Raw genomic sequence first — 26,415 nt, forward strand, 5'->3', positions numbered from 1 at the left:
CATAGGAGTGGAGCTAGTCGACGGGGTGTTCTACCAGCTCAGCATGGATAATGCCTTAGTCGCCATTACGGCCGACTATCCCGGACTATATCCGGCTTCCCAGGTTCTTGTGACCGAAGTTCTGACACCATTAGTCCTTCCTTGCTTATTTCTGACCACCGTATACGATGATGTTGTGCAGGAGGCGCCTCTAGGGCGGGAAGCCGAGCCCGCGGCGGCTGACCATCAAAGGCCTGTCCGGACCAGTGGACGGAAGAGGAGCGCGGCACGGACTGAAACGTCGCCGCAAAGGTATAGCTCAAAATTCATTATCTGGAGCAACGTTCCTAGGAAGCGTTCGAGTGCTCATGACTTTTGTAGGGGAAAAAGCGCCCGCCAGACTGCGGGTGTAGAGGCTGTCAATCCGGCTTCTACCAGCCAAGCTCCAGCGCCTGGTCCGGAGGGGGAGGCGAGCGCAAGGCGTGAGCCGGATACTCCTCCAACGGAGGATGCCGACAGACTGTCCGCCACCAAATCTGAGGTGGAGAGCGCCATGAAACATAGGCGCTGCCGGACTGTTTATCGTGACGCGTGCTTCTCCCCTGAGGCGTTGGATGCCTTTAACGCAGGGGACGCACACCTCCGTGCCGCTCAAGATGGTTTGACCAGAGCCACGGAGCAGTATGTAAAAGACATACGGGTAAGAGAATTTAATAGTTATATATACCAGTAGCCCCCGAGACTTAAAGTAGTTATATTAACTGATTTAAGGATCATGTGAAACACAGGGTCTTACCGAGAAGAATACCCAACTGTCTCAGGATCTGCAAGAGTGTAAGGCTCAACTTGAGGCCGCACTCGCTGCCGCAGGAGGAAACGCAGGGACCTCTCCTGGTAACACATTATTTAAAAAGATAAGTAGTGTTTGGCCTGTGCGCAAGTCTGATAATGACTTTGCAGGTGCTGCCGGACAAGATCCGGATAGGCAAGAATTTCTGCGCCAGTTGAAGGCCGGCAAGAGGGTGCTGCATAAGGTGCAGCACGGAAGGAACAAGCTCCAGGATGCCCATGCCCAGCTTGGAGAAGAGCTGAAAGGCGTTTGGGCCGAGCTATCTGGCTCCTTTAAGGAGAATCAGCGGCTTCGTCGCGGCATCTATAGTAAGTGCTTGAGCGAACTCCTTTCAAAAGAAGAGTTCGGCGAGGAAGTCAATTAACAAAATATGTCTGTAGGTATACTCATAGGTCACCCCGCGGAGGAGATGCCCGTATCGACGGGTGATCAACTTCTCGAGTTGTTGCAACTGACCGAACGAGTTCGGCAGGCAATGAGCGGCGCCATCCAGGCTTTATGGCCTGCCTTCTCCCTACCCGAGGGACTTGGGGAGCTTGCGAAGAAGCTTCAGGGAGTGCGGCAGCGCTTCCATTTATGCAAGATTTCAGCCTACCGCCAAGGTGCTAGGGAGGCCTGGGCCATGGTGAAGACGCGGTACAAGAAGGCAGATCCCAACCACATGGCCGAAGTCGGTCCTGTGGGGCCCGATGGGAAGGAGATCCCTGTAAGTTTAGTATAAGGCCAAGTAGAGTTGGCCGCTAAGTTTTCCCAACAGGACTGTAAATTAGACAGCTTGTTAGACGGGATTGAAGAAGAATACAGTCAGTCAATTTGACAATGTATTATAAAATGACATGTAAAATGCCTGCTAGCCGGATTGTAGATCGTTTGTCTTTGCCGACCTTTTCGCTTCGACCTCGGTACCGTAGAGTCCGGAGTGTGTCCGAATACCTTCTCGGTTATGAAACAACCTGGGTATGCATGGAGACCAGGCGTAGGGGTCATTAGTGCTTTATCAGACAAGTGCCCAACTAGTTATGTTATATTACATGGTGAGTAAGAAACATCTTCCAGGGAGAATAGTTCCGTTAAGGGTTCCTTTCCTCTGGGGGTGGCATGCCCTAAAGTGCATGTCCGGACTACGAAAAAAGCAGAAAAACATCTGGGGCAGATAAATATGTAGGTAAAATCATCTTTCAAGTCACCGACCGAGTATTCCCTTAAGAACGCTAGCTTTCGGCTTCACCCAGTCTGAGGTACACATCCGGCTGACCCGGCAGTAACAATCGCAGAGGTGCTCCCTTTACCTCCTAGCCGAACAATCGGGAACGTAGGGGTAAGCACAGGAGCCAGGCAACCCAGCTTGGCCAAAACTTAAGTCATATCGATGCATATAATGGTGAATAAAAGGTACATGTGGCAGCTTTAACACATGTGCTGGGCGCGAAACCCTTATAAATTAAGCTTCTGGTAAAGAAGCCCCCAGGTATAGTGAGTGCGGATAGCACATCGATTATGCGTGGACTTAGGCGCAAATAAGCCTTTTAAGGCTGTTTATGAGTAGGGGTGAGAGAAAAAAGAGAAAGAAGGCAGTTGAAGTATATAAAAAATTTGGACGGGAGAAAGGGATGAACTCTTAATCCGGCGCTAGGCATAGAATCTTCGGAGGCGGGCTGCGTTCCATGGGTTCGGCTCGAGTCGATTATCCGATGCATTTCGTAGACAGTATGCTCCGCCGGTAAGGACTTGATCGATGATGAAGGGGCCCTCCCATTTGGGCTTGAGCTTGTCCTTTTTCTTGTCCGGCAAGCGTAGAACTAGTTCACCCACGTTGTAAGTGTTGGCCCGTACTTCTCTGCTTTGATATCTTCGAGCCTGCTGCTGATAGAATGCGGAACAAGCCTTGCCGATGTCGCGTTCTTCCTCCAATGCGTCTAAGCTGTCCTGCCGATCCAGCTCGGCCTCTCTTTCTTCATACATGCGCACTCGAGGTGAGTCATGAATAATGTCGCAGGGCAAAACTGCCTCTGCGCCGTACACCATAAAAAATGGTGTGAATCCGGTAGTATGGTTGGGCGTTGTCCGCAGCCCCCAGAGTACGGAGTCGAGCTCCTCTACCTAGTGCGTGTCAGATTTCGTAAGTGACCGCACTAGTCTGGGTTTGATGCCGCTCATTATTAGACCATTCGCTCGTTCCACTTGACCGTTGGTTTGAGGATGATAGACTGAAGCATAATCGAGCTTGATGCCCATATTTTTGCACCATGATTTAACCTCATCGGCCGTAAAATTCGTGCTGTTATCGGTGATGATGCTGTGGGGGACACTGTAACGGTGTACTACCCCGGATATAAAGTCAATCACTGGTCCGGACTCTGCCGTTTTAACTGGCTTGGCCTCTATCCATTTGGTGAATTTATCCACCATGACCAATAGGTATGTTAGCTTGTGGGTTCCCCCTTTAAGTGGTCCAACCATGTCAAGCCCCCAGACCGCGAACGACCAGGTAATGGGTATAGTTTTGAGGGTGGTGGGTGGCATATGGCTCTGATTAGCAAAGAGCTGACAACCGACGCATCGTTGGACTAAGTCCTGAGCATCTGCCCGGGCCGTCGGCCAATAAAATCCTGTATGGAATGCCTTTCCTACGAGGGCCCGGGCTGCTGCATGGTCTCCGCCTAGTCCGGCATGAATTTCAGCCAAGAGGTTTCGCCCTTCCTCTTCGGAGATACACCTTTGAAGGACTCCGGTTGTGCTTTTCTTATAAAGTTCTCCCTCGTGGACCTTGTAGGCTTTAGATCGCCGAATTATGCAGCGGGCCTCGTTTTGGTCTTAGGGAAGTTCCTGCCTAAGTAAGTAGGCTAGGAATGGTTCTGTCCACGGGGCGATTACGGCCATCATGTCATGGGCTGAGGGTGTTATTTCGGTGGCGGAATTGCCATTTATGTCGAATTGCTCTGTGTCGGTTGGTGTGGCTGCTTCTGATTTGTTATGTCCGGACTCCTCTTCCCATAGTACGGATGGCTTGAACAGACATTCCAGGAAGATGTTTGGAGGGACAGCGTCATGCTTTGCGCCGATGCGTGCCAATACGTCGGCCGCTTGGTTGTTATCCCTGGCTACATGATGGAATTCGAGTCCGTCGAACCGAGCTGACATTTTTAGGATAGCGTTGCGATATGCTGCCATTTTCGGATCCTTGGCATCAAAGTCTCCATTTATTTGGGATATTGCGAGGTTTGAATCCCCGCGCACCTCTAGGCGTTGAATGCCCATGGAGATTGCCATCCGGAGACCATGTAAAAGGGCCTCGTATTCGGCTGCGTTGTTGGAGTCCGTGTACATTATTTGAAGTACGTATTGGACTGTGTCACCGGTCAGGGACGTCAAGACGACGCCAGCCCCCAGTCCGGCCAACATTTTAGAGCCGTCGAAGTGCATAATCCAATTGGAGTATGCGCCGTACTCTTTAGGGAGTTCGGCTTCGGTCCATTCAGCGACAAAGTCAGCCAAGACTTGTCACTTTATAGCTCGCCGAGGTCTGTAAGTTATATCGAATGGTAAGAGCTCAATGGCCCATTTTGCAATCCTGCCCATTGCGTCGCGGTTGTTTATAATGTCATTGAGTGGTACTTCACAGGCCACCGTTATCGAACACTCTTGAAAGTAGTGTCGGAGCTTCCGGGATGCCATGAACACTGCATACGCGATCTTCTGATAGTGTGGGTAACGGGACTTGCAGGGGGTTAACACAGTGGATACGTAGTACACTGGTTTTTGAAGTGGGAATTTATGCCCTTCTCTCTCTCGTTCGACGACGAGTACCGCGCTTACAATTTGATGTGTTGCTGCGATGTATAACAGCATTGGCTCGCCCAGGTTGGGCACGGCCAGGACCGGATTCGTTGCCAATATGGCCTTTATTTCTTCGAGTCCGGCGGTGGCAGCATCCATCCACTCGAAGTGTTCGGTGTGCCTGAGGAGGCGATAGAGGGGCAATGCCTTTTCTCCTACGCGGGAGATAAAGCGGCTGAGGGCCGCCACGCATCCCGTCAATTTATGGATCTGTTTGAGGTTTTTTGGAATATCCAGCTATGATAGAGCTCGGATCTTGGCCGGATTTGCTTCAATTCCTCTACCGGATACGATGAAGCCCAGGAGCTTTCCGGTTGGCACGCTGAAAATGCATTTTTCCGGATTCAGCTTGATATCATATTCTCAGAGGTTGTCAAACGTGACCCTCAAGTCGTCTACTAGAGTTTCGACGCGTTTACTTTTGACGACCACGTCGTCTACGTATGCCTCTACTGTCTTGCCGATCTGGGTAGCCAGACATGTCTGAATCATGCGCTGATATGTTGCGCCGGCGTTTTTAAGTCCAAAGGGCATCGTGTTGAAGCAGAATGGTCCATATGGAGTAATGAATGCCGTTGCGGCTTGATCTGCTTCTGCCATCTTGATTTGATGATAGCCGGAGTATGCATCCAGGAAGCACAATGAATCGTGCCCTGCAGTGGCATCGATGATTTGGTCGATGCGGGGGAGGGGGAAGGGATCCTTTGGGCAGGCTTTATTTAGGTCTTTGAAATCGACACATAGGCGCCAGGATTTGTCCTTCTTTGGTACCATTACCAGGTTTGCTAGCCAATCCGGATGTTTGATGTCTCTGATGAATCCGGCTTCCAATAGTTTGGCTAGTTCCTCTCCCATTGCTTGTCTTTTGGGTTCGGAAAATCGTTGAAGAGCCTGTTTGACTGGCTTGAATCCTTTTAGGATGTTTAGGCTGTGTTCTGCTAGTCTGCGTGGGATTCCGGGCATATCCGAGGGGTGCCAGGCGAAAATGCCCCAATTTTCCCGAAGGAATTCTCGCAGTGCAGCGTCTACATCAGGGCCCAATTGTGCCCCGATGGAGGCCGTCTTTGTCGGGTCCGTTGGGTGGACCTGGAATTTTACTATTTCTTCGGCTGGTTTAAAGGAGGTGGACTTGGATCTCTTATCGAGTATCACATCGTCCCTATTCACCGTAGAGCGCAGCGCGGTGAGTTCCTCTGCCGCTAAGGCTTCGGATAGTGCCTCCAGGGCTAATGCGGCCATCTTGTTTTTGGCGCGGAGTGCTATGTCCGGATCACTAACGAGAGTGATTATTCCGCCGGGCCCAGGCATTTTGAGCTTCATGTACCCGTAATGGGGTACGGCTTGGAAGATTGTGAATGCCTCTCGTCCTAATATAGCGTGGTATCCGCTGTTGAACGGGGCCACTTGGAACGTGATTTCCTCGGACCTGTAATTGTCCGGCGAGCCGAATACCACATCGAGTGTGATTTTTCCTGTGCAGCGCGCTTCCCGGCTTGGGATTATCCCTCTGAAGGTTGTGCTGCTTCGCTCAATGCGGCTCCAGTCTATTTCCATTTTTTGAAGGGTTTCCTCGTAGATGAGGTTTAGTCCGCTGCCGCCATCCATGAGCACCTTGATAAGCCGAAAGCCGTCCACTATCGGACTGAGGACCAATGCGGCTGGTGCTCGGGCTGTTCGGAATTCAGGTTCGTCGCTGGCATTGAAGATGATGGCCGCGTCACTCCAAGGGTTTGCTGTGGCTACGTGATAAGCTTCGGCAAGGCTGCGGATTGTTCGTTTCCGCATATTGTTTGATGCAAAAGTCTCGAAGACTGTTAATACCGTACCGGTATTGTTGGTGTGATTTCCTGGGGCTAGAAGCTCCTCGCCACTTTTGGCCACCTGCCGTAGTATCCAACATGCTCGAAGGCTATGTGTTGGGACGGCGCCCCCTGCACTGTGAATTGTACAGGGTCTGCTGAGCCATCCCTCCAGTACGGTTCCATTCCCTTTAAGGGGTTTCTGTTTTTTGGTTCTTGAACCTGGCGCCTGAGTGTGATGCGGCCTTTTATTGCGGACTAGGTCTGTATCCGGGGCCGGATTGTCCCAAAACCTATTTTCGGTTTTCCGGAAACTCTCTATCGCACAGTACTTCTGTACTATGGATGCCAGGTCGGCGAAGCGTGTGATTTCACGATGGCTGACGGTGTTTAGGATTCCCTCGTCCGTGCAATTATTGCAGAAAATTGAGATTGTGTTTTCCTCTCGGCTGTCTTTTATCCTGTCCATAACCAGGAGGAATCTGGCCCAGTAGCGATGTACTGTTTCAGTGGGCTCTTGCCGGATTAGAGATAGATCCCATATATCTGGTCGGGTGGGCGGAACTAAGTCCGGAGCCCTACCCATCTCAAGGCTCAAAGGCCGAGGAGCTTCCAAGACCGGAAACTTTGGTCGCTGGACATTCTCCAACGAGTCCGGAACGAGGCATAATTTTAAGTTCAGTGCTCGATCGAAGTCCGCCCCTCCACGGGAATCTGGCGTGGAGGGTTTGGGAGCCCGGACATGTCTAGTTTTCAATATAGGAGAAGAGCCGCTGCATTGTTCTTCTACCACCGTAACGTGGTGGGTGACCTGGGGAGAGTTAATCTCTCTCAGATCGGTTTTAAGCCCGATCTGATCGTAGTCTGTAGCGACTCCCAGGGCGGCGATCCGATCCAAGAGTTCGTTTACGGACGAGAGCTCTGCTGGATCTAGATGCTCAGCGAATTCCGAGTTGATGTGAAGGTTGCTCTCGATGACTCGAGAGGTTATTGCGGAGGCGGTGGCCGGACAGGCGGCTATGAGAAAACCTCCTAGCCGGATAGTTTGGCCGGCGGCCAAGTCTCCATTGGCGAAGATACCATCCTTGAAGACGGGAAGAGGCATCCTTCCTATCGGTGACGGCACAGAGGAACTCTCAATGAAAGCACCAATGTCGGTGTCAAAACCGGCGGATCTCGGGTAGGGGGTCCCGAACTGTGCGTCTAGGTGGATGGTAACAGGAGACAAGGGACACGATGTTTTACCCAGGTTTGGGCCCTCTTGATGGAGGTAAAACCCTATGTCCTGCTTGATTGATATTGATATTGTGGATGTTTACAAGAGTGGATCTACCACGATATCAAGGAGGCTAAACCCTAAAAGCTAGCCTATGGTATGATTGTTGTAATGTATGTCCTACGGACTAGGGCCATCCGGTTTATATAGACACCGGAGAGGGCTAGGGTTACATTGAGTCGGTTAAAATGGTAGGAGATCTACATATCCGTATCGCCAAGCTTGCCTTCTACGCCAAGGAAAGTCCCATCCGGACACGGGACGAAGTCTTCAATCTTCTATCTTCATAGTCTTGGAGTCCGGTCGATGATGATAGTCCGGCCGATGATAGTTCGGCCGATGGCGGTAATCCGGCTATCCGGACACCCCCTAGTCCAGGACTCCCTCAGCGACTCCGAGATTAGCCGAGTCTCAGAGAGCGACTCCGAGACGAGCCGAGTCCCCGAGGCGACTCTCGTCTCGGCCGAGTCCCAGAGATGACTCCGAAGAAGCCGGCTATGGGGAGTTGGCCCGCGACTCCCAACTACCCGGTAATTAAAGACGAGCATGGCCACAGTGCGCCGTACTCGTAGAGACCTCCGCCCGGCGCGGCACTGTTGCCATGCCAGCCCTGACATCAGCCCCTGGGGCGGGGCCCTGTACCCACGACGCCTTGTCTGTACGGCCAGAGACGGCAGGGCCTACCAGTCAGCGAGAGTATTGAAGACGATGGGCACCTCGAGAGTCGGACCAGTTGGGAGTCGGCCCCCCGAAGCCGGGCGGCCCCTCCCATGGGCCCCACGCGCCATTAACTAGATGCGACCAGGGAATGGCCACAGTGATCGCCTGTAGGCAGCGGCACTCTTGCCATAACCCCATGACCAAGCCCGTGTCATTAGAAGCATGGCTACAGTAATCTGCAGCCGGCAAGACCCGCCCCGCCGGCGGGCCCCAGGAGTCGGCGGAGAAGACGGCACCTGCGAGACAGACGGCTGGGACCCACGCCCAGCCGGATTTACCATTGTAACCCTGGGGTGTAGGCCTATATAAACCCCCTAGGGCACCCATGCAAAGGGTTCGCATCCAGTAGCATTAGACAGAGCACAAGGAAGGGAGAGAACTAGCCTTGCCTTGTCCTTCCTCCAGAAACAGCTCTAGGAGCACCCTTGTATTCACTTTGCCTTAGTGATCATGCGGAGACCCCGCAGAGCAGCAGTAGGGGTGTTCCTTGAAGCTGGGTAAGATCCGCCGGCGTGCATGTCTTCGCCTCATCCCGTTTCTAGGCACCGGCGATGTTCTACTCGCCCCCACCATGATAAGCCATCCTTTGGCATATGTCGCACCCAACCCCCGACAATTCCCTCTTGTCTGACAGTTTGACCCTCTCTACACTTTACTCAGACCCTCGCGCGCGACCGAAAGTTGTCCCGAACCCGACCCGCTCTGTCGTTACCAATGGGTCCGGATCATCCCGAAACATCCCCTAATTATCTTCGGTTTCTCTTTTGGACTTCCGAAGCCTATTTTATCTCAACAATCGGATTTTGATCGGATGATCCAAACTCATCTCCCCTTTCCTATATATAGACCCCTAGTCCATTTTTAGACCAAACCCTAAATCCTAGGACATTTTTCCCCCTAGCCGCCGCCACCTATAGCCTCCTCCTCCTCGGATCTGGCGCCACCCATCAAATCCATCTATCCGCAGCGCCACAAACCTCCCTCATTTTCTTCACCGGACCAATTACGTGGCCTCCTCCCGATCCACCAGCCAGCCACCACCAAATCCTCCTCCTTGCCTCATCAAGCCCAAAGGAGAGGAGCTCCGCCTCTGCCCGACGACCACCATCCCTGCCTCCTGGATCCTCCCGTCCCCGAGCTCCTTCCTCTCGATCCTTGGCACCTCTGCGTCGAGGCGCGCGAGTTCCTTGCCTGCTGTCTGCCGAAACAAGCAGGAGCTTGTCCATGGTGCCTCCTTCTGCTTCCCCTCGCTGCCCAAGATGAACGCCTCCAGCCCTCGGCCTCGTGCCACCTCGAGCCTCCTCACGCCGTCGTCCCAAGCCAACTGCCCAGCGCCCTCACACCTCCGCCCGTCCGAGCTCCCGCGAGCCACCAGCAGGCCATGCCCCTCACCTCTGCCCTTCTCCTTCCTTCCTTCGTCTCCTCCTCTCAACTCCCTCGTTCTTCTCCTGAAACAGGTGTTCCTTGCACCATGGAAGCCTCCAGGACCACCGCGCCAAGCTTCAAGTTCCACCACCACTTCTTCGTCGGATCCGGACGGGATTGACCGGATTTGCTCGTCCTCGTCGTCCCTTGCACTCGCCAAGTTCCGCCGTGGACCTGTGTGCCACCGGCCTTTGCTCGCTCGATCCCCTGCCCTACCTCGACCACCTGCTGGGTCGAGCGTTGACCGCCTCCCTCCGCCTCGTTCGATCCAGCCAGGAGCAGCCTAGCCGGCCCAGTTTGCCTCTGCCTCACCGGGCCAAGCCCATCGGTAACCAGCCCCCTCCAGTCCCCCTCATGTAACCTATCGGGCCAGCCAGATTCGGCCCACGTACGTTTTTTTCCAGATCTACCATTTTGCTAATTATCCAGTGCTTTACAGTTTTACAGAAAAACCCTCAAGCATCATGCATATAATAACTCCACAACCGTGCATCGGATTAAAATGTTTTATATATGTAAAATGCTTAGAATTTCATCTAGTTTAATAATTTGCAACTTTCATCCCTGTTTAAAATGTTTAAATTGCTATTTGCTTCATTGTGCTTAAATAACATGTTAAAATGATTTATTTCATAACTAAATAACCGTAGCTCGGTTTTAAATAAACTTTATATGTAAATGGGCTGGAAAAATGCATAGATTAACCTGGTGCACTTTATTTTACTGTTTAACAACATTAAAAATATGGTTTAGGGCAGAACAGTAGCTGATTCGAAATATGCACATGGGGATTTTCCGGATTTGTTGTTTGTTGTTTCCGGCCTCATTTAAACTTGCCTAAATAGTTAGTTTACTTTTGTTTCACCTCTTGCCATGTTTAACAACATTTAATATTGTTGTGTACCTAAACAAGAGCAAACTAAATAACTCGAATGTGGTGTCTCGTCAATATGCAACTCGTTGCATATTGAGCTCCACTTAATTTGTAGTTTGTTTGTGCATATTGCCATGCCATGTCTCTTTAAACCGGACATGCATCATACTTGATCATGCATCATGCCATGTTTATGTGATGGTTGTTTACTATATTGTTTGCTTCTTTTCGGTTGCGCTTGTCCTTGATAGTTCTGGTAACGTTGCGGTTGTGAGGACTCGTTCGACTACGTCCGTTTGTCTTCCTCATGGACTCATTCTTCTTCTTTGCGGGATCGCAGGCAAGATGACCATTACCCTCGATATCACTTCTATCTTTGTTTGCTAGTTGGTACGTTTTATCACTATGCTGCGCTACCTATCACTTGTTTACCATGCCTCCCATATTGCCATGTCAAGCCTCTAACCCACCTTTCCTCGCAAACCGTTGTTTGGCCAAGTTACCGCTTTTGCTCAGCCCCTCTTATAGCGTTGCTAGTTGCAGGTGAAGTTGAAGATTGCTCCATGTTGCAACAGGATTATTTTGGGATATCACAATATCTCTTATTTTAATTAATGCATCTACATACGTGGTAAAGTGTGGAAGGCTCGGCCTTTTGCCTGGTGTTTGGTTCCACTCTTACCGACCTACTTTCCGTCATACCGGTGTTATGTTCCTTGATTTTGCGTTCCTTATGCGGTCGGGTTTATGGGAACCCCTTGACAGTTTGCTTTGAATAAAACTCCACCAGCAAGGCCCAACCTTGGTTTGACTTTTGAATAAAACTTGGGTTTTTGCGAGCCCGAGGGTCATGTTTATTTTAACCCCCCCGGGCCAGTGCTTCTCTAAGTGTTGGTCCGAACCGAGTAGACTGCGGGGCCACCTCGGGGAAACTTGAGGGTTGGTTTTACTCGTAGGATGTCTCATCCGGTGTGCCCTGAGAACGAGATATGTGCAGCTCCTATCGGGATTTGTCGGCACAGTCGGGCGGTCTTGCTAGTCTTGTTTTACCATTGTCGAAATGTCTTGTAACCGGGATTCTGAAGCTGATCGGGTCTTCCCGGGAGAAGAAATATCCTTCGCTGATCGTGAGAGCTTGTGATGGGCTAAGTTGGGACACCCCTGCAGGGTATAAACTTTTGAGAGCCGTGCCCGCGGTTGTGTGGCAGATGGGAATTTGTTAATGTCCGGTTGTAGAGAACTTGACACTTGACTTAATTAAAATGCATCAACCGTGTGTGTAGCCGTGATGGTCTCTTTTCGGCGGAGTCCGGGAAGTGAACACAGTCTTTGTGTTATGATTGTGCGTAAGTAGTTTCAGGATCACTTCTTGATCACTTCTAGCTTTTCGACCGTTGCATTGCTTCTCTTCTCGCTCTTATTTGCGTATGTTAGCCACCATATTTGCTTAGTGCTTGCTGCAACTCCACCTCATTACCCCATCCTACCCATAAGCTTAAATAGTCTTGATCTCGCGGGTTTTGAGATTGTTGAGTCCTCGTGACTCACAAGATACTACCAAAACAGTTGCAGGTGCCGACGATACCAGTGCAGATGATGCTACCGAACTCAAGTGGGAGTTCGACAAGGTCCTTGGTCGTTACTATGTGTCTTTTCCTGATGATCAGTAGTGGAGTCCAGTTTGGACGGTTGGGGATCTAGCATTTGGGGTTGTCTTCTTTCTTTTGGATATGTCTGTAGACGGACCTATGTGTGTACTCTGATTCATGTATGATTTATTTAAGTACTTGTGTGAAGTGGCGATTGTAAGCCAATTCTTTATCTCTTTCTTGTTCATTACATGGGATTGTGTGAAGATGACCCTTCTTGCGAAACAACCACAATGCGGTTATGCCTCTAGGTCGTGCCTCGACACGTGGGAGATATAGCCGCATTGTGGGCGTTACAAAATACTTCTCCAAAAAGTTTTGTTCCATTTTGAGAACTTCTATTTCAGCACAAAAAACAACACCATGGTAGTTCTATGAAAACAGCGTCAGTCCGGGTTAGTTTCATTCAAATCATGCAAATTAGAGTTCAAAACAAGAGCAAAAGCGTTAGGAAAAGTAGATACGACGGAGACGTATCACCTGGCTCGAGCGCATCCTTGGCTGAGTTTATGTCCCCGACGAAGTAGAATATCGCCAACGTGATATCTTGAGGATGCAGGTGATTGATGGAATGTGTTATCGATGCAGAGACATTGAGATGGAGCAGTTCCGCGGGTGTGGCACATGCGTGATTGCACGCTGTCAAGCTCTACTGGAAGAGGCCCAACAGCCCCAAGAGCTTGCCAGTGCCAGTAGCTCCGCAGGCAGAGACGGGTATGGTGGCCGTGAGTCCGGACACTCAGAATGAATGGTCGCAAGGGTGCTATCTGATCATGGAGCCCACGAAGACCATTGTCAGAAGGCCGCCAGCTCAACCTTTTAGCCTATATTTTATTATAATTGTACGCAAATGTCGCATATTGATATTTTAAGTCACTAAGCATATGTAGGTCGTGTGTGTTTTGGTTGTTGCCGCATGTGGGATTTTAAATTGTCTTGAATATGTAAGACAATTATTAACCGTTGCCATTGTAAATTTTCCTCAATGATGAGCAGAGCGCGGGCAAGGACGCCAGAGCTGAGCGCACCATGGCCGCCTCAATGCTGAGCAAAGTGTGCGGACGGACGCGAGCAGAGCGTGTCGCCGTCGCCTCAACGACAAGCAGAACCATGGGGGCCGCGAGCAGAGCGCGCCGCCGCCCTCTTCAACGGCGAGCAACAACACCTGCATCGTGCAATTCTGGTCAACCTTCTGCACCCCGTGGGAGGCACGATTGCTCATCCATCGGACGGACACTATGGTGATATCTGGACCGTGCGCGATAGTGGGCAGACACATACAAATCCGACAATGCGGGCCCACATACGCCATCCGGGGACCGTTTCGGGCTTCGAGCCCAGAACCATCAATAAATTATGAGCTTGTTTCTCATCACATTCCAGATTAACACACAATAAGTAATTGCAAATCTGTTCACACTCATCAAACCAAAACGTGTTCCCACTTAGCACTGGGCTATAACAACTACCCACTCAAAAATTTGGTCTTTCCTCTCCTCATAACCCAAAAAATAGGTCTTTCCTATCAAGTCGTTTTGCCATGACCAGTAGGAGCTGTTTCAGGTTGACATATAACCAGGGAGCAAAGACCAAGGCTGCGGAAGCACTAGAAAGGTCCCGGCGCAATGCGGCAGTTGCAGCAGAGATGTCCTGGCATGACACGAAGCCCTCGAACGAGCTCTCATCGGTAGGCGAGGGCTCTCACAAGGACACTTACCATGTCGGCGATCGCGATGAGCTGGCGATGCTGAACTCCTTGGCCAGCGAAGACGACAGTCTCGCTGGCCAAATTAAGCAATAGGAGCTGGTCGATGGCTTGGTGAAGTTGCTCAAGAATAGTGATGCCTTGGTTGAGAAGGTGACCTGCCTACTCGTGTAACTCATGGGTGACAATGCAAAGCCCCTCAAGGAGCACGCCAAGAAATAGGAGGAGGCCGCCGGCTGGAAGAACCTGCATGAGCAAAGGAGAGCCTCGAGGATGACGCTGAAAGCGGTCGTGGAGTAACTTACCAGTGACTTGAGGAAGCTCCGCATCAAGCACAAGGTGCAGGTGGAGGAATCTGTGGCTACTGTCAAGCAAAGTTGTGAGGATGTAAAGAAGAGCTGGAGGAACTAGTCGACGGATATCCATCGAGGAGTAGAGACAGTAGCGACCCAGATCGTTGTCTGTGATTTCCTTATTCTCATGCCCCTGTGTCTTTCAGGCATTGCCGCATGTGGCATTTTAAATTATCTGGAATATGTAAGACAATTATTATTCGTGCTATTGTAAATTTGTCGTCGTATTATCCGTTGCCATTGTAATTTGTCGTTGTATTATCCGTTCACCCATGTGGCTGATACGTCTCCAACGTATCTATATTTTTTATTGTTACATGCTATTATATTATCAGTTTTGAATGTTCTATATGCATTATTATGCTATTTTATATTATTTTTGGGACTAACTTATTAACCTAGAGCCCAGTGGTAGATTCTGTTTTTCCTTGTTTTTGAGTTTTACAGAAAAGAAAAATATCAAACGGAGTCCAAACGGAATAAAACTTCACGATGATTTTTATTGGACCTGAAGACACCCATAGGACTTGGAATCCAAGCCATAAGATCCACGAGGAGGTAGCAAGAGCGGAGGGTGTGCCCTAGGGGGCGCCCCCTTCCTTGTGGCCCCCTTGGAGATCCCCTGACCTACTTCTTCGTCCTATATATTCACATATATTCCATAACCCTCAAAGAGAGCCACGAGAATACTTTTCCACCGCCGCAGGTCTCTGCCCTCGTTAGATCCCATCTGGAGGCCTTTTCCGGTGCTCTACTGGAGGGGTATTCGATCATGGAGGGCTTCTACACCAACCCTATTGCCCTTTCGATGAAGCATGAGTAGTTACCTCAGACCTACAGGTTCGTAGCTAGTAGCTAGATGGCTTCTTCTCTCTTTTTGATTCTCAATACCATGTTCTCCTTGATGTTCTTGGAGATCTATCTGATGTAATATTCTTTTGCGGTGTTGTAGGATCGAAAGTATGTCCGGGTGATTAGAGCACTTGACCAAATAAAAATCTAGCCTTTTCCCAATTTTAAGTCTTGGCAAATTTTAGCAACTTAACACAAGTCAAGCAATCAACCTACACATGCAATTCTAAGAGTATAGCAGCGGAATGTAAATCATTGCATATGAAGGTAAAAGGAAGGAGTTTGGAGGGAGCAAATGCAATGTAGATATGGAGATTTTTGGCGTGGTTCCGATAGGTGGTGCTATCATACATCCACGTTGATGGAGACTTCAACCCATGAAGGGTAACGATTGCACGAGTCCATGGAGGGCTCCACCCACGAAGGTTCTACAAATAAGCAACCTTGTCTATCCCACCATGGCCATCACCCACGAAGGACTGGCCACACTTGGGTAGATCTTCACGAAGTGGACGATCTCCTTTCCCATACAAACTCCTTGGTTCAACTCCACAATCTTGACGGAGGCTCCCAGGTGACACCTAACCAATCTAGGAGACACCACTCTCCAAAAGATAATAGATGGTGTGTTGATGATGAACTTCTTGCTCTTGTGCTTCAAATGATAGTCTCCCCAACACTAAACTCTCTCTCTCTCACACAGATTTGATATGGTGGAAAGATGATTTGAGTGGAAAGCAACTTGGGGAAGGCTAGAGATCAAGATTCTTGTGGTTGGATTGGAATGTCTTGGTCTCAACACATGAGTAGGTGGTTCTCTCTCAGAAAAACAGTACTGGAAGTGTAGGCACGTTCTAATGGCTCTCTCTCAAATGGAGCAGGGGGTGGAGGGGTATATATATCCTCCACACAAAATCTAACCGTTACACACAACTTATCGAACTTGGTGGGACCGAATAGTGAAACTCGATGAGACCGACCTGGTTCAAAATGTGAATGTTAGGATTTTCGGTGGGACCGACAATACCAACCCGGTGAGACCGATACGCTAGGGTACGACAAAACCTCATCTCAGTGAGACCGATCACATGAACTCAGTGAGACCGATTTCAGTAATAAGAAAACAGAGACTTGGCCAGGCAAACTCGATGGGACCGATCGCTCATTTCGGTGAGACCGAAATGTTACGAAGGGAAACAGAGCATTTGCAATCCCATCTCGGTGAGGCCCAGATCCCTATTGGTGATACCGAACTGATTAGGGTTTCTGGCTATGGCTATGTCAAGTGAACTCGGTGGCGCTGGATAGATTAAATAGGTGGGGCCGAGTTTGACTTTAGGTTGAGGACATATGTGGAAATGAGAAAGTGGTTGAGGGCTTTTGGATCATATCACTAAGCATTTTGAGCAAGCAAGCCATTAAGGAACATCCCCTTTTAATAGTATTGGCTTTTCCTATGGACTCAATGTGATCTTTGATCACTAAAAATGAAAACGTAGGGTCTTGGGCTTTTGCCAATATGTGTCCTAGCATTTTGAGGGGTCCACATCTATAGTCCATGCCATACCGATCATTGAACTTTCTGGAAAATTAATCTTGAATGGATATTAGTTCAATGAGCTATATGTTGTTATGAATTACCAAAACCACACGGGGATTAGTTGCACTTCCAATCTCCCCCTTTTTGGTAATTGATGACAACGTATAGATCAAAGCATCGACAAATGATAATATGAATGAAGTACATCATCGCTTTGATAAGTATGTGATAAGCAAGAACTCCCCCTAAATTTGTGCATTATTTAAAATTTGCTTTTGAATGCAAATGCACAATCGATTAGGATCATGGGTTACTCTTCCATGTCACATACATCTTGGTGGAGCGCTCAAAATGGTAGAATATGAAATATGCACTCATTACCAAGATAAGATATGAATGATCATACATGAGAGATGGAATATCATCATTCAAGCATAAACATTAAAGTATGATATGATCAAACACATGATCACAGGAGCATCTCACACACAAGCATAAATAATGTATCACCCAAACAAGCAAGCAAATAAAGTAGCAAGAGAGGCAAAAGAAGCAAAGCACACTCTCTCTTGAAGCCTATGATCTATACACTTTCTCCCCTTTTGGCAACAAGTTACCAAAAAGCTTAAAATGCATAGTGCTATGCAGCTCTCTAAGCACGATCTCCGGGAGCTCCGGAGTGCAAAGGTGGCGTGGAGAGCAGTCCTGCAATGAATGCATCCAAAGAGGTCTGTGGAGCTGTTGGAGTTGCAACTGGAGGAGCAACTGAGGCTGTAGCTGCAGGTGCTGATACTGTAGGTCTGGGATCAGTAGCAACTGGCACAGCTGTGGACCTTGACCCCCTTGGGACTTGCTAAAAAAGCATCTGTTGTAGGTCCCTCATCTCTGTATTCAAGCTCTTATTGAATCTTCTCCACGGTTGATTGAATTTCTATGACCTTCACATCTAGATCATGTATCTTTGTTTCAATTATCCTTTCAAGACTCTTGATTTTGAGTCAGGGTGGCCAATCCTATCTCAATCCTCAAAGTAGCCTGAATGAGATAACCAAGTTTATCCTGTTTGGACTGGAGAAATATCTGGGATGCCTCTTGAGCACTTGGTGTCTTGGCTGCCTTCTGTGCTTGTGCTTTTCCTTTCTTCTCCTGAGCCTCTACTAAAGTAGGATGTGAAGCATCCATGACAACCACATTGTCTTCAAATTGAAGCAATAGGGAAAGGTGCTCCTTGTCCAAGAGATATGTGCCTTTTCCCATCTTGGAGTTGATGAGCATCTGAATGTGTGGAGCATATCCACATGATCTCTTCTGATCAGCAGCAGTCCTCTTGATTGTCTCTACAATCAATGTCATCACTTTGAACTTCTCTGGAATGTCAAACATGTGCAGAAAATTGATGGAATGCCCTCTTATCATCTTGTCATCTCCAGACTTGGGAAACAATGTGTGCCTGAGGATAGTGTTGATGGTTGGCAGTCCCGATAGCAAATAGTATATTGAGACAAACTTGTGAGTATCCAAGGCAGCATTAGGAATATCCTTATACATGTGTGGCATGGAGTTGTGTCCTTTTCTGGGCTTGGCATACACATCTATGTCATCCTCATGCTCTTCAGGGGCATTGATAAGCTTGGCCCACTCAGCTATAGAAGATTGGTACCTTGTACCCTCAGTCATCCTAACAATTTTATCATCTAGGTAAAAGTTTGTTGTAGAGTAAAACTGCATCACCATCTCATCATTCCACTTGGCGAGCTTATGGCCAACAAAAGTGTCAACTCCAGTCAGTCTGAAGCTATCATGAACCCTTGGGAAGTGATCTGCATTGTTATCAATGTTAGTCCCGTCAACCCATCTCATACCACTGACTATGGGCTTCTTGTCCAGGAGCACAGTCTCATAGAAATCTTGCTGCTCCTTTGTATGGAACCACAACTGTCCTCCTCCTGGTGGCATATGGGTCTGTCTGCCTCCATAGCCTGAGACATGCATCCTTTCTCAGCTTCATGTTTTCAGCCAAAGTATGTGTATCATCATGATCAGGGATCTTGGGCTTCAGTTTTCTAAGCACTTGGGCTTCTTCTTATTCTTCCACTTCAGGCACTTGGGCCTTGTTTTTTTCAGCAACTGCTATGTTCCTAGTTGATATCTTGGGTGTTGCAGGCTTAGAAGCTTGAGCAGTAGTAGCAGCCTTGGGGGCAGTCTTTTGCTTTGATGGAGCAGCCCCTTACTTGATGGCATCCCCCATCAACTTCTGGGTTTTGGCAGGAGGTGCATCTTGCTCTTCCTCCTCCTCATCTGAATCTCTGACCATAGATGGTCTGCCAATTACTTTGGCCATGGTATTCTTGACCCTTTGCTTCCTCTTATTGCCCTCACCAGCCTCCTTTGGTTCAAGAGTCAACTCAATGGTTTCCTGTGTTGAGGCTCTGGCTTTGGACAATGGAATCCTCTTGGCAGGTGCCTTCTTCTTCAATCCTGGCTTGGTTGTAGCTGTTGTGCCAAACTCTTTCTTGACAACCTTTTTCTTGGAAGTGACTTCCTCATCAACCATAAAATCTTCATCCTTTGAGTCAGATGTTTTCTTCTTCCTCTGCCTGGTTGCAGCCTTACACAGGTTGCTAGGAGTACTTCTGCTCCCATCATCATAGCTGTTAGAGGGACTAGTGCCCTCACTCAAGTGAACTTGTTCCTCAGACCTGTTTTGGCTGTCACTGTTGTCAGACATGGCTGAAAGCTAAAGGCTGACCCCTAACTCAGCGGTGAACTCACTACAGCGACAATGGCTGCGATGATTCCATTGACGGTGGGGGAGACCAGCGGCAGGAGGTCGCTGGCGATGGAGGAGACAATTCGGAGACCTCGCGTTGGCAGAGCTGGACAGCACGGGCGAACAGTTTTAGAGAAATTTTCAAAATTCGACCCGTGGGTATATATATCCAGACCCTGTCGGTGTGACCGAGTTGAGCAACTCAGTGGCACCGAGATGCAGAATCACAAGTGGTTACTGCAACCCGGTGAGACCGAAAGGTTCAAATCAGTTGCACCGAGATTGAAACCTATATCACCTCAATGAACTCGGTATGACCTAAAGGAATGAATCGGTTATACCGAAATACATCAAGAGGTTTTGGACGTTTAAGTCTATGACAAATCGGTGGCTCTGAGTGCTCCTCACCCAGAGGGTTCGAATCTGACTTGATCAAACTTTGTGATGTAGCATGAATAGAGTATGATACAAGAAAAGCATAGATAGCTAGAGGGAGTGCCTAGGCATTCTTGTCCATCCATTTGGCAAAAGAGAAGACCAAACAATCAAAGCAAACAATGGATGTCCTCGAATGAAGAAAATTGTGCAACCAGCATGGTCACACAATAATATAGGAAATGAAATATGTGGCAAAGGATGCACAAACACTCTAGCATCTATCAAGCAATTTGGCGATGACTAGGTCATCTATATATGAGTATATTGACTTAGGAGTGAAATGAGAACATTTGATCATAGGTCATACTCATCTTTAAGCACAAGTGGGGTTACCACTTTTACATAAAGCATTGTTGTGTTCACACCGTTAGAGTTGCTTTAGCTCAAGTCTTAGAGTAAATCTCCCCCTAGATGTGATATCCCCTTTTAGAGGAATGAACTAACCATGGGTTTTGTCGATGATGACTTCATGTAGATGTTGAAAATGTGGATGCTCAAAGTTGATGTAGATCATTCGAAGCAATCCATTGGAGTTTGTTGCACTTTCAATACCTACATAGGTTAGTCCCACAAGGAAGAAACAAGGATATCCATGGACATAGAGTGAAGTACACACAAGATGATGGCCATGAAAGCATTAGGTTACCTTGTCCCTTGACTTACTAACAAGAGGGTTTGTGACTCCTTGAACTAGTGCAAGATGTGGAAGTTGATTGCACTTGTCCTTGCCAATATGAATATGAGTGAAGTATGTTGGCGGAGTCACCCTCAAGAACTCTCTATTTCTTCTTCTTCGGGATCCACATCATCTTGATGGGAATCCTTGGGGTTGAAGATGTACTTGATGAAGTAGAACTTGAAGTGGTCTTGGGAACCCACTTGACCAAGGCCTTTGGAGCTTCTTCAAATGCATCAGTCTCCTCTTGAAGCTTATCATTGCCTTTTAGCTTGTGATCTTGTGGTGGAAGATCATCTTGAGCTTGTGTCCCCTTGAATGAAGTAGGATCATACTTCGCTTGTTGAGGAACAAACTTCGTCTTGGGGTATTGATCTTCTTCCCACTCAACTCCATTGGCATTGAACTTTCGTTCAAAACCAACACCTTGATTCTTCCGGTGCCTTCCGTGCTTGCGTAAAATTTCCTCAAATTGCTTACTTCCGGCAAGGCTCTTGTAAACACCTTTCTCTATAATTCCCTTCAATAAGCTATTTTATTGCTCAAGTGTAACTTGGCTAAGATAATCATTAGTGGAATCAAGACAACTACTAGAAGCAACAATATTGGATTTAGCATGATTATTGTTACTACTAGAAGAAGAATCTTTCTTACTCTTGTTGCTAGATTTTACTAGTGGCATGTAAGTACACAAGAGTAAACGCTTGGCAATGTAAGAAGAACTTTTCTTCCAAAGATCATCATTGATGGCTTTTAAGAACCCATGTTCTTGCTCTATGTTGAGCTTCTCGAAGCGTAGCTTCTCATGAGTTTTTAAAGTTCTCGATGATCTTCTAAAGTAGTTTCATGAGCTAACTTCAGAGTGTTTAGTTCTTTAGTTAAATGCTCAATCTCCTTCTTATAATTGTCATTCGTTTCATCTTGATTAGCATGATTAATATCAGTTTCATGATAGTTTTCGTTACTAGAATTGTCAACAAGTAACTCATCATCACCTAGCAAATCATCTTCATCACTATTGAAATCGATATACTCGAGGTGTGATACCTTGGGTACTTAAGCCATGAAGCATCTTCCAATTCCTTCATTTGGTGAGTCAAATATGTCATAGGAGTTGGTTGACACAAGTGCAAGACCGACAACACCTTCATCTTGAGTATATTCGAAGTCGGGGTGATAACTTCTCTCGGAGTGGCGGTTGGAGTCAGAACAAGATACCCATTCACCAACATGAGCTTGATGTCTTTGTTTTGTGTAGCTCCATGATGACTTGTCCTTCCTTTCCGAATCATTGCTCCTTCTCTCTCTTGGAGGTGATTCTTCTCTTCTACTTCTTCTCTCTCTTGGAGGTAATTCTTCTCTTCTACTTCTTCTTTTAGGTGAGTCTTCTTTTCTTTTGTATGGGGACGTACACTCATTGGAGTAGTGTCCGGGTCTTCCACAATTGTAGCAATTACATTCACGACTTGAAAATCTTTTGTCGTGGTAGGATCTTGACTTGGAGCTTCTCTCTTTGCTTCTACTCTTGTAGAATTTGTTGAAGTTCTTCACCATTAAGCTCAATTCCCCGTTGAAGACTTGTTTTTCACTTGTTGTGGCAGGAGCATCACATGAGGCTTTACAAGTGTCACGCCCAATATGTGATACTATCCTAAAGAGACTCGAAGGTCCCACCAAGGATAGAACCGCATATTGAAACGCTTTTGCAAGGTGGATATCATTACATCAACATTATATAATAGATGGGGATACATACATAAGGCATACAATGCCACATGAATACAACAATACAACATACAAGAACAACATCCAGCTGCGGATGAAACATAAATAGAAACTCAAACAATATCCACCCTGCTAGCCCAGGCTGCCGACCTGGAACCTATCCCCTGATCGAAGAAGCAGAAGAAGAACTCAACGCAAGCAAGCATTGCTCTCGCGTCATGATCATCGGATAACCTGTACCTGCAACTGTTGTTGTAGTAATCTATGAGCCACGAGGACTCAGCAATCCCATTACCATGGGTATCAAGACTAGCAAAGCTTAAAGGGAAAGGAAGGGGTAAAGTGGTGAGGCTGCAGCAGCGACTAAGCATATATGGTGGCTAACATACGCAAATAAGAGCGAGAAGAGAACAAGAGGAACGGTCGTCAACTAGTAATGATCAAGAAGTGATCCTGATAACCTACTTACGTCAAACATAACCCAAAGACCGTGTTCACTTCCCGGACTCCGCCGAGAAGAGACCATCACGGCTACACACGCGGTTGATGCGTTTTAATTCGGGTCTGGTGTCAAGTTATCTACAACCGGACATTAACAAATTCCCATCTGCCTATAACCGCAGGCACGGCTTTCGAAAGATTATACCCTGCAGGGGTGTCCCAACTTAGCCCATGATAAGCTCTCGCGATCAACGAAGGAATAGACCTTCTCCCAAGAAGACCCGATCAGACTCGGAATCCCGGTTTACAAGACATTTCGACAATGGCAAAACAAGACCAGCAAGACCGCCTGATGCACCGACAATCCCGATAGGAGCTGCACATATCTCGTTCTCAGGGCAATACCGGATAAGCTAAGCGTACAGGTACTGACGTAACCCAAGTTGCCAAGGGATGGTCCCGCACGGTGCTCTAGTTTGGACCAACGCTTAGACAAGCACTGGCCCGGGGGGGCTATAATAAAGATGACCCTTGGGTTAATTACTCCCAAGGGAAATGTAGGTGGTGGTGAGGCAAATGGTAAAAGTCAATGTTGGGCCTTGCTGGAGGAGTTTTATTCAAAGCGAACTGTCAAGGGGGTCCCATAAATCACCCGACCGCGTAAGGAACGCAAAATCCGGGAACATAACACCGGTATGACGGAAACTAGGGCGGCAAGAGTGGAACAAAACACCAGGCAAAAGGCCGAGCCTTCCACCCTTTACCAAATATATAGATGCATTAATAATATAAGAGATATTGTGATATCCCAACATAAATCCTGTCCACCATGGAGAAATCTTCAACTTCACCTGCAACTAGCAACGCTATAAGAGGGCTGAGCAAAGCGGTAACATAGCCAAACAGTGGTTTGCATAGGAAAGGTGTCAAAGGTTAGAGGTTCATGGCAACATGGGAGGCTTGATGAGCAAAAGATAGGTAACGCAGCATAGCGATAGAATGAAGCAACTAGCATAGCAATGATAGTAGTGAGATCCAGGGTAGCGGTCATCTTGCCTAAAATCCCGCTAGGAAGAAGAACGAGTCCGTGAAGAAGATGAACGGATGAAGCCGAACCAAACGTAGATGAACGAATCCTCACGATCGCAACGAAACAGGAACTAACAAGAAGAAGCACACAACATGGTAAACACACCACACGTGAACAAGGCATGATGCACAACAAGCATGATGCATGACAAGGCTATATGAAGCTACTCATGGCAAGAGATGATGCAAACAAGAGCAACACGTCAAAGCAAGTTTAAATGAGGCCGGGAACAACATATAACAATTCTGGTAAGTCCTCATATGCAAATTTCGAAATTGGTCCAGATCTGAATGAACCTTATGTTCAAGTTGTTAAACATCAAGTTAAGATGCACCAGGATGATCTACACGAGATTCTAGTCAAGTTACATATAAAGTTCATTAGATTTGGAGCTACGGCCTAGAAGATATGAGCAAAACAAGATCAACATGGCATTGATGCAAAATGCACCCAAACATCAAGAAAACACCTCAAAACAAGGATGAAACATGATAATATGAAACTACATGCAAAATCAAGCAAGTTTCATATATAGCACACTCAAAACGGAGCAACGGTTCAACACATGCACACTATACAAGTCATAGCAACAATCTGTCCAAAACAGCAAGTAGGCATACTGCAAGCATCAAAACAATAAGCTACAGGACCTCAACATAAGAAAAAAAGGCATGGGCATGATGTACAGGTAAAGCATAACAAAACATGAACACTGAGCTATCTCCAGAAATCACTAGAACATGCTCAAAAGGACATGGGAAGATTGCAAATAATAACAGTTACAGACTTATCAGGAAATAATATCAGGTTGCAAGGTTCAGAGCTATCAAACAATACGTTACAGGAACTTAACATGGCAAACAAAGGCATGGCACGAATCTACTAATTACATAGAATAATAGTCCCTTACTGACCATAAGCCAAAAAGGATCAGAAGATATGATGGCACCCACGTAAACATGACAAGTTATATTACAGATTCAAACATGGCAGAAACAGAATTATGAAGGCATGTTGGTGAGCTTGTTACACTCACCACAGAGAAAAACATGGCATGGCAAGGCACCCAACAGTAATAATACATGTTTATGAAGCTAAGCATGGCAAGATCAAGTTCATAGGGTGCATGGATCACTAACAATAAGCATGGAAGCAACTGAACTTAATGTTAACAGGTTGACAGAAACATTATGAAGCAACTTTGAGGCAAGATAACAACAAGCTACAGCAAGCTATAAATGCAAACAGGGGCATGGATGGTTAGAGGATGACATGTAGATCAAAACATGTTTATAGAACATCTTCAGATTATGCATAGAATGATTACTAGCAACAGGTTTACATAGCATCACGAAATAACAGATTCAGCCTAGCAAAACAGTAACATCAAGTACACTACTAAACAAGCTCGATTCACTCACCACAAGTCATTGCATGACAATATAAGCATAGCATCATCAAGAATACATGTTTGGGTAACCAATCAAGGCAAGAACAAGTCCATAGCATGCAAGGATCAACTATAGCAAGCTTGGCTAAATTGAATAACAAGTAAACAATCTGCCAGGAAACATTTTGAAGCGAAAGTAGAGCACCAAAATGACATGCTAGACTACTCCATAATTGAAAACAAGGGCATGAATGGATAGATAATAACCACATGTTCAAAACATCCTTACTGAAGTATCTCAAAATAAGCATGGATCTCTCTGTAGTAACAAGTTTACATGGCATGAAAATAACAGCAGACAGGGACTAAAATCAGCAACATCACGATGCCTAGTTTGCATGCTTGTGCTAGTCACCACATTGATCACGATAGCACCTATGGAAAGATGGCATGGCATAGATCAAAACACATGTAGACATCAACCTCATAGGATGCACAAATCAATCGTGGCAAAAATGACAAATGAGCAAGTTATAACAGTTTCAGCAGATTAACATCAACATGCACTCTTCCAACAGCATTTAGGGCATCAAGATGAGCTCAAATGAAAATGAAGCAATGGAATGAAATGATCTACTCGTCGAGACGAACAATTTGACATATTACATGCGCAAAACAGAGCTACGGATGCAGAGATACAATGGGATGAACATGGCAAGAAATTTACTCAAAGACTGGGACTTAGCCGAAAATATACCCTCCGAAAGTCAACCCGGGACGGGACGGTTTGGGACGGAGAGATCCGGGCGTTTGGATGAGATCCCGGTGGATCTCATCCCGATCCGGGGGCCTCGCCGGAGAACTCGCCGGAGACGGGCGGTGCGGCGGTCGGAGCGGTCGGGGAAGGTCGCCGGGGCCAGGGAAGGGGCTCTCCGGGCCGGATCTGGCCGGATCCGGCCGGATCCCGGCAGGGCGGCGGTGGGGCGACGCAAGGGCGGTGCCGGAACGCACCGGCGCGGGCGGCGC

The sequence above is a fragment of the Triticum dicoccoides genome, chromosome 5B, assembly GCF_002162155.2.
Source record: "Triticum dicoccoides isolate Atlit2015 ecotype Zavitan chromosome 5B, WEW_v2.0, whole genome shotgun sequence".
NCBI lineage: Eukaryota > Viridiplantae > Streptophyta > Magnoliopsida > Poales > Poaceae > Triticum > Triticum dicoccoides.